The sequence below is a fragment of the Medicago sativa genome, chromosome 7 (genome assembly GCF_051527215.1).
Source record: "Medicago sativa cultivar Bolivia chromosome 7, Bolivia_mono, whole genome shotgun sequence".
NCBI lineage: Eukaryota > Viridiplantae > Streptophyta > Magnoliopsida > Fabales > Fabaceae > Medicago > Medicago sativa.
In genome coordinates this window covers 62,842,878-62,851,629 of record NC_140755.1, presented here as the reverse complement: position 1 = coordinate 62,851,629, position 8,752 = coordinate 62,842,878, and the positions used below count along the sequence as shown (strand labels likewise).

Below are 8,752 nucleotides of genomic sequence, written 5' to 3'. Positions count from 1 at the left end.
TCCTTTGAATGTTTTTCATACGTTTGACAACTTGATCAGATTGATTAAGAAATTAGTGAGCGGGTATTGGTACATTGAGTTGCTTCAAAACCTCCAAGAAGGTAACTTTGCTGCTGTTTTTTTTGGCTAGGTTGGATGCAGGGGTGGCCTTGAGAATGGGCAGGGTGGGTGGCTGCCCAGTGCCCAATATTTCCAAGGGGTACTGAAATTATTATTTTTACTTAGTAGTTAGTATTATTCACATGTATTTCTTTTTCACTTGCTTTGATTTATTCAACAAAAAAATATTTATTGTTAAGTAATTATTTATGTGGATAATGATATATTTGATGTATTTTAAAATATGAGAGTTAAGTCAAAGGAAAAGAACGCCCAATCACACATGTCCGATTTAGGCAAGCTTTGTACCCCAAGAAAGAGTATTGGACCCCAAGGTTCGGTGATCATAATTTCAAGCAATTTACTTTCCCGGAATTTGATTAATCTCCAAAAATGGGGTTTTAATTCTCCTATAAATTGTTGAAATACATTGCTGAAATTGTCTACAAATTAAATTATTCCTTTTCTTTCAAGGTCAAAACTTCCATTGCAATTTTACTACATCAAAGTACGTCCCTTTTTCATTGTCTTCGTGTTACACTTTTTCATTATTCCAAATCAATCCATGGAGGCTGTCTAATTCGGAAATACTTTTAGTTGGCAATGGCATGTTACAAAGTTTCAGAATGTCTTTTAACCTTTCATGATATTTCATGATAAAGGGTAACCAAGCCTGTAAAGCCATGAATTGATGTTTCAAAGAAGGAGGGAATTGAACTGAGTAGCAAAAGGTCCTGACAGAGATTAAGTACCATAATTATTGTAGCTTCCATAACTCTGATCCAATTGGTCCACTGTTGTGATATAATAGCAACTGATTGCATTGTAATCTGGTTTGAAGCAAATCTGACACTAAACTAGACCATATGTGGAGACTGTTGTTTAGGTCCCTAATTTAGACCATATGTGGTGGTTAGTTTTTTTTTTTTAAACTACTGCTGTTCTGTATGTTGTTTTCTTTTATTAGATAATGTTAGAATGTGCTGCATATTTCTAGATTTCTCTAGAATAGTTTAGTAGTTTTAGAATTAATTAATACTACACATGTAGTAGGAAATGTCATGAAGAGTCTAGAAAGAACTATCTAGAACATGACATTCACGCCTATAAATAGGCAAGCATGTACTCATTTGTAATCCAATCCAATCAATCCAATTTGGAGAGCAATACAATATATTCTTGCTCCAAGTCCTCACACTACTTACTACTATATTTCAACTATCAACTAAAGCCTTCTTCACTATCCAACTACTCTCTAAACTATAACTACTACCTAAACTACTAACAGTGGCATCAGAGCTACGTTCAATCATATATTGGGCGTAGAAAATTTATCCACCTAAATTCCAACCAAACCCTCCTTATATCCTACAGAATTTCTAAACTTTTCCCTAAGACATGGCTAATACCATTCAACCATCATCTATGACTATCCCTACTTTCAATGGTGAAAACTATGATTTTTGGAGCATTAAAATGAAGACATTTTTTTTCTCTCTCAAGATTTATGGGAGATTGTTGATGAAGGATTTACTATTCCCGCAGACATTCACTAGTGCAGAAATGACAAAAGAATTATTGATATTATACCTATATTATTAAAAGGAGGTGTAAAATCAAAACCAGTGGCAATTTTGTAAATATATTAAAAAATTTAGATTTAATGATCATTCTTCAAGACCTAACTTTAGTAAAAAACAGGGGTCAAATATCAAGGAAAAGGCGGTGGCAAACTTGTAATTATCAATACATACCTGTTTTTAAGGAAAAAGGGTGTGAAACAAATTACGGTGGCAAATTTGTAAATTAAATTTCACACCCATTTAAATAAAAAAGGGGTAATATATTAATTTGTTTTTTGTAACAAAAATTATTAATTTGTTTTTTTCCTTCAAAAAAAAAATTGTTTTTTTATTCCCTTATTCATTCTCGCTACCAGACTCACGAGTCACGATGAAACTTCTATCCTCAATTTTTTCTTCACGTCTCACCCACACTAGAGAAACACCACCGACGATACTGCCGATCAGAAACTCCAGCGATTTCCTTTAATTTCGACCGCAGCAACAACATTTGATTTTGATTGGTGTGTTTCTAAAACCCTAATTTCATCGTCGTCTGAATCATCTTAAACAACACTGTTATCTTCTCCGTCTTCTTCTAATTCGATGAACGTTGTTAAACAGTGGAAGAATTTGGGTTTCTGGTTTCAAGCTCACCAGGTTTGGGGATTTTGCTTTCAAAGACTTGATTGAAGTGGGAATATAGACAGTTCTGCGACCTGTAGCATTGCAGCATATTCCTTGATGTTCGAATGTGCCGGAGAAACGTTTGTTTTTGGAGGCGGAGAAGGATTTGGTATGCCGGAGTTTGAGGAGGAATGAGGTGTTGGGAGGACGGTTGTTGTTGTTGTTGAGTTGGGAAATTGGGGAAGGAAAATGGCTATATGAGTGCGGCGGAAATTATGTGTTCTTTGATTAATCATGTTTATTTAGATCTGGTATGTTTTATACAGCGATTTACTTCTAGCATAATTTGTGGCTACAATTTTTTACGGTTTGGAAGAATTTTGTAAAATTATGAAAATTATATTGTTATAATTTACTTATGAATTGGGTTTTTTGTTTTCATATTTGGTTATGATATTGTTGGCTATTCTAGTTGATGAATTGACTTTCATATTTGATTTTTTGTAATCACGATTTCCCTGGTTCTAATTAATTTGAATTTGTTGTTGTGGTTGTCAAATATCAGATTGTGAAAATGGAGAAATTGCTAAGAGAATCAATAGGACAATCAGTCACCTAGGATTTTTTTAGCAAAAACTAGCAAAAAGTTACAAGTTAGTTTTGTTTCTCAATCATTGTAGGCTTGGTTTCTTTTCTAGCAACTTATGATAGATATTTATCTTGTGTTTTATTTGCAGCTATTCATCTGGTTTTGTTAAGAAACCTATCATCAAATAGATTGAGGTTACTATTTTTTATTTATTTGTCTATGTGGCTTTTAGTGTTTTGTTTTTTATTATTTTTTCCAATAATTTTTTTTGTGCTGAAAATATTTCCTTTGAAATGCACTTCTAATTGTTCTTTTATTGGGGTGGTAATTTCATATGCAAAGTTCGATTGAGACATGGATCCAAGAATCACAAGTCCCTGAAATGAATTGATTTCTCCTCAATGCATAAGAAGGTGAGACTTCTTGCATTATTTGTACAATTATGATGTCTTGGAATATTCTAATAGTATACATAAGATTATTTGATATCCTTGTCATGTGTTTCATTGCTACTAAGCATACGGTATATTTAGCTATTCATTCTTTTATTTGATGTAATTACTTCAGAATGCAACATATGGAATTTATAATATGGATTTTATTTTGAACTTTTTGACAACATTCTCAACATAATGCCACCAAATTGGGAAAGATTTTGTTATTGTTGTTTGCAATATCTAATAATTATAATTATGCTTTTAGTAATTTAGTTTGAATTTTGGAATATATAATAGACTTCCTTCTCTATAGAATAAACTAATTACTAATGAGATGTTAGATTTTGCTTAGAGTAATGTTGTTTCAATAGTGAATTTTAAGTGTAAGTTGGATCTCAAAGCAATTGCACTCCAAGCTTGTCATGCAGTGTACAATCCCAAGACAATTTTCAAATGCTCATTGATTGTGAATCTCACTCAAATACAATTTGTGTGTGTGAGAGTTATGTATGCAAGTGGGTGCATTGCGAGTGTGCGCTTACTTTTCCCTTTGCATTAGTAAATAACTTGTTTTGTTCAGTTTCCCTTCTTTTTTTAATGCATTAACTTTGCCGAGAGAGAAGGATGTACCACTTAAGTAGTCAAATTTCATTGTAGAGATTGAATACATTGTACAAGTTAAAGATAGAGTTTGAGCAAGGTGTGTGTAAAAATAAGAATTCTTTGATTGATTTTTTTGTTAGTCTTGGTATATAATATCATAAGTATTTCCCGTTAGGTTGCCAAATTCTTTGTTCTATAAAGCACGTGAATGTATTTGCTTTTTCGCTTTATGTCGTTCTAATCTTTACCCCTTTTATTAGTCTTTCTTTCCAATTCCAATCTTCCTTCATTCATTCATTTCGATCGTTTCATTCTTTCATCTCGCAATCGATCTAAGGTTCGACTGTTCCTCTATCATTTCGAATTTCATCGATAAAGTTACTTATTCATTAATGTACTCTAGTTTTTCATCGATGTTTGCTTTAGAATTTCATAGATAGAGAATCCAACGTTCATATTTTCCTTCTAATTTCTGGTATTTTATGCTCTTGAATGTGATATGGTCGATTTAGGTACTCAATTTATTCATCGTAGTTTGCTTTAGAACTTCACATATCTTTTATGCTTTTGAATTTCTAGATAAAATACCAAATGTTCATATTTTTGCTCTAATTTCATATATTTCATGCTCTTGAAGGTGTGCCCGGCGACACGTATCGATGTCGAACACCGACACATGTGGTTACATACAAACTATTTCATTTTTTGTATATTATTGGTGTCAGTATATGTGTTGGCACTTTTCTAAGTTCTATATCTTATCTTACTTTGTACACATCTCCTACTATGTTTAGCTTCATCACCTTCCATGGGTTTTGGAAAAGTATTTAATATTAACCATCGATGTGCGCATTTTTAAGCTGATATGTTTTCTTTCCTTAGTTTGCATCTTGGATTAATTTATAATGATTTGCGATTCTCGTCATCAATACATCATAATTTATATAAGATGAAGGCCCAGAGTTAACATTATATAGGATAATGTTAAGATTATGAACGCCTAGAGTTAACACGGATCTGTTTTGATAATCTTCAATTGCACATCGTAGCATCCTTTATTTTGATGATCAGTTAAAGTTTTATAGTTTGATTTTCTCTAATAATGCATTTTCTAATTTCATTCTCTGTTTACTTGTTTCAGAATTTCTGATTTGACTTAGATACATATCTCTACTTCTATTTTGGGTAACTTGACATGTAGAGGGAATGTTGTCTTTGTTTATATGATTTTTCTTAGCATCTTGTTGTTGTTTAGGTAATGTTGTTGCAATTCAGATATTTTTCCCCTTGCAGTCTACAATATTATATGAGCTTAAACAGGTAATGTTGTTGCAATTCAGATATTTTTCCCCTTGCAGTCTACAATATTATATGAGCTTAAACTTCCCACAAAGGCTGCAAGGATGGAGTGGTGGTGGTACCCCTGAAAAGTGAAAATGCACTAATCATAATATCATATTATTTGATATCACCTATGTAAGCCTCGTGTTCTGTTGATTTAGTTCATGTATGCTAAAATTCAGTTTAGGCTTGTATCTTTAGCAATAAGTTTTTCTTGATGATCCTCCTTTATTGCAGAAACATGGCTTGCAAATATTTGAGCGAATAATATACCCCATTATTATCAAACATGAAATAACAAAGACATATGTGAGTTACATTCATATTGACTTTACTCTAAGCATGATAAAAATGATAACCTTGTGACAGGAATACTTTTAACCAAAAGGTCCACCGACTAGTTGTTGCTTCATATCAACTTATGACTTTTGAGTAAACGATATGATTATTGAGGCTTATAAATGTCTGTGATATCATCACTTTTGTTTGTAGGAATTTAGCCACAATTCTTATATGGACCAATTGGCAATTGGTTTGGATAATCTCAAAGAGATGTATGTCTTCTTTTACTTAATATCTTTTTTTTAAGAGCAGGGTATAAGTTTTTCTTATAGGATGAAACTAGTGTTTAATTTTAGACTCATTGTAGGGGTAATTCTCACAAGTACATGAACTTTGCACTTGAAGATTATATCAAGAAAGTTGTTGGTATATGGTATGTGCTTCTGTCAAGCTTCTATGCTTATCTCTCATCTTCATCACTTGATTGACCAAATTTTCTTCGTATGGGATATATTGTAATGTTATTTATTCTTTCGTAACTATCTCATCATTTTATTTTAATGCCTGCAGTTGGTATCTTTGGATATTTGTGTTCATCTTTTTGTTGCTTATTATAAATGGCTACGTGACTTGCCACTTTAGTCTTGTGTCTCAACTTTTGCTACATGTTGTCTATATTTTCTACCTTAGACATAGAGTTGATCTTCGAAATAATTTCTTATGCATTAAGTACTAGTGTGGTGATTTTGTATGTGATTTCTCCTTCCTCTTGAATGCTTTATAAAATTTGATACAATCAAAATTTTTCTCTAGAAGCATCTATACTGATGTCAATTATGTAGTTATTGAAATGCACACACGCTAACAGGTTTCTAAAATTAACTAAGGTAAAATTGCCTACGTTGTTGCAGTTCAGGACAATAATAGTAGCACAAGTCTTGAAGAATGTGAGGTGAAGTGCTTGACGGATTGTTCTTGCACTATATACACACTCTCTGCCATAGATGGAGGGCCTCGTGATGGCAGGCTTTGATTTGGAGACTTGACTGACTGGCTTAAGCCAATGAACTCAACTGATGAGCTGATACAGAGAAGCACTTGTATCAAGTGGGGTATTTAGTTTTTTTTTTTATAGTAAGTGGGGTATTTAGTTATCAATAAATTGAAGTAGATAAGTATCACTTGTATAAGTTATTCTTAGATCCTATATCCTCTTCATCTTTAGTGCTTGTGTTGGTAATCTATTACTTACATCTTGTCAATTTGATCACCAATTTATCAAGTTATTATGCTAAATTCGAAAATAATTTTTGTTTCTCTTGATTATCTTTTAATCAATGATTACAATACCAGTCTAGGAAAAACTATGTGAAGAATTATTAGATTTTATTCACTGAGTAAAAAAAAAAAATTGCATTGTGTAATTGAATAGCCTAATGCCTTGCCTATAGGTGAAGAGTGGCTATAGGCTAATTTTTTTATTTTTTTTATTTTGCTGATGTTGTTTTCACACCGTTTTTTTTTTATTTAAATAGGTGTTATATGTGAGGTTTCACACCTGTTTTTAGTACAAAAGTGGGGTTACAAATACACATATCACCCCTGTTGGTAGAAAAAAGAGGTATCATACGTATTTTTTATACCGGTAAAAAAACAGGTGTCGTATCTCAAACTTACAACACCCGCTGATATAACCCCGGCAAAAATCAGGTCTTAAATCTCTAAAAAACAGGTTTTGTATCCCTGATTTGCACTAGTGATTTCAACTCTCAATGCAGCTCAGAAAAAGGATTTGAAGGAAAATAAGCAGAAAGATGCAAAGGCATTGTTCTTTCTGCAACAAGCGGTAGCAGACAATATCTTTCCAAGAATAATGGGAGTTACAAGTGCCAAAGATGCTTGGGGTACACTAAAGGAGGAGTTTGAAGGAAGTGACAAGGTACGTGCCATTAAACTTCAGACTCTAAGACGTGAGTTTGAGTTATTAAAAATGAAAGAGTCTGAGACCATAAAAGAATATTATACCAAGATAAAAGAACTAGTGAGTCAAATGAAAACTTATGGGGATAGTATTCTCGACAAAAGAATTGTTGAGAAAATTCTAATTTCTATTCCTCGTAAGTATGATGCAATTGTTACTATGATTGAGCAAACCAAAGATCTGGCAACTTTATCAGTGATAGAATTAATAGGCTCACTAGAAGCTTATGAGCAAAGATTGAGTAGGCATGATGATGATACAGTTGAAAATGCCTTTCAATCAAAGCTTAAATTACGGTCTCAAAATAAAGGATTTGGAGGAAACAAGAAAAGTGGAGAAAATTCTAGAAACAAAGATTTTTCTAGAAATTTCTCAAAAAAAAAATCAAGATGATTATCCTCCATGTGGCATATGCAAGAGGACCAATCATGCCAAGAAATATTGTCGATGGCGCGGAAAACCACAATGTGGATACCGTAAGAAATTCGGACATGTGGAGAACAACTGCTACAGCAAAAATAAGCATCAAGCAAACTTCGTTGAAGAGCATGAGTGTGAGAAGGACCAACGTGACTATGACCAACATCTTTTTTATGCCACACAAGATTCCAATGACGAATTGAGTAGAAATTGGTACTTGGATAGTGGTTGCAGCAATCACATGGCCAAAGATGCGAGCATCTACAAGGATATTGATGACTCTGTCAAAGCAAAGGTTCGACTGGGAAACGGCTCAGTTGTGGAATCTAATGGCAAAGGCACTGTGATGGTGGAGACTAAGAAAGGTACGATGTTTATCAAAGACATCTTGCTAGTTCCCAATCTTAAAGAAAATCTTCTGAGTATTGGTCAAATGTTAGAGAAAGGATATACTATACACTTTGAAGGAGACACATGCTCAATATATGACAACAATCAGAAAAGGCAAGAGATAGCCAAAATAAAAATGGAAAAAAGAAATAGAAGCTTTCCAATAAGCTTCAAATATACTACTAACATTGCCTTCAAAGTTCAAGTTGATGATTCATGGCTATGGCATCGAAGATTTGGTCACTTCAACACTCAAGCATTGAAGAATATGTTATATCAGAAGAATATGATGAGAGATCTCCCACACTTGAAGGAAAATAATGAAGCTTGTGAAGGATGTCTTCTTGGAAAGCAACATCGATTGACATTTCCAACAGGAGAAACTTGGAGAGCTGAGGAGTTATTGGAGTTGATACACACA

General features: G+C 33.1%; 1 long non-coding RNA gene across 5 annotated transcripts; it reads left to right on the top strand.

Annotated features, from left to right (window-relative positions):
* The first annotated feature begins 2,049 nt into the window (after positions 1 to 2,049).
* On the top strand, positions 2,050 to 6,857 carry LOC146907511 (uncharacterized). 5 transcript variants are annotated; one of them, XR_015018640.1, is made up of 10 exons: positions 2,050 to 2,185; positions 2,286 to 2,599; positions 2,854 to 2,941; positions 3,026 to 3,071; positions 3,220 to 3,290; positions 5,276 to 5,393; positions 5,496 to 5,567; positions 5,751 to 5,812; positions 5,908 to 5,973; positions 6,452 to 6,857. It is a non-coding gene; the product is annotated as an uncharacterized LOC146907511 (long non-coding RNA). The 5 variants fall into 5 exon arrangements; XR_015018637.1 differs by having other exon boundaries at positions 5,238 to 5,393; XR_015018638.1 differs by lacking the exons at positions 2,854 to 2,941; positions 3,026 to 3,071 and having other exon boundaries at positions 5,238 to 5,393.
* The last annotated feature ends 1,895 nt before the right edge of the window (positions 6,858 to 8,752 follow it).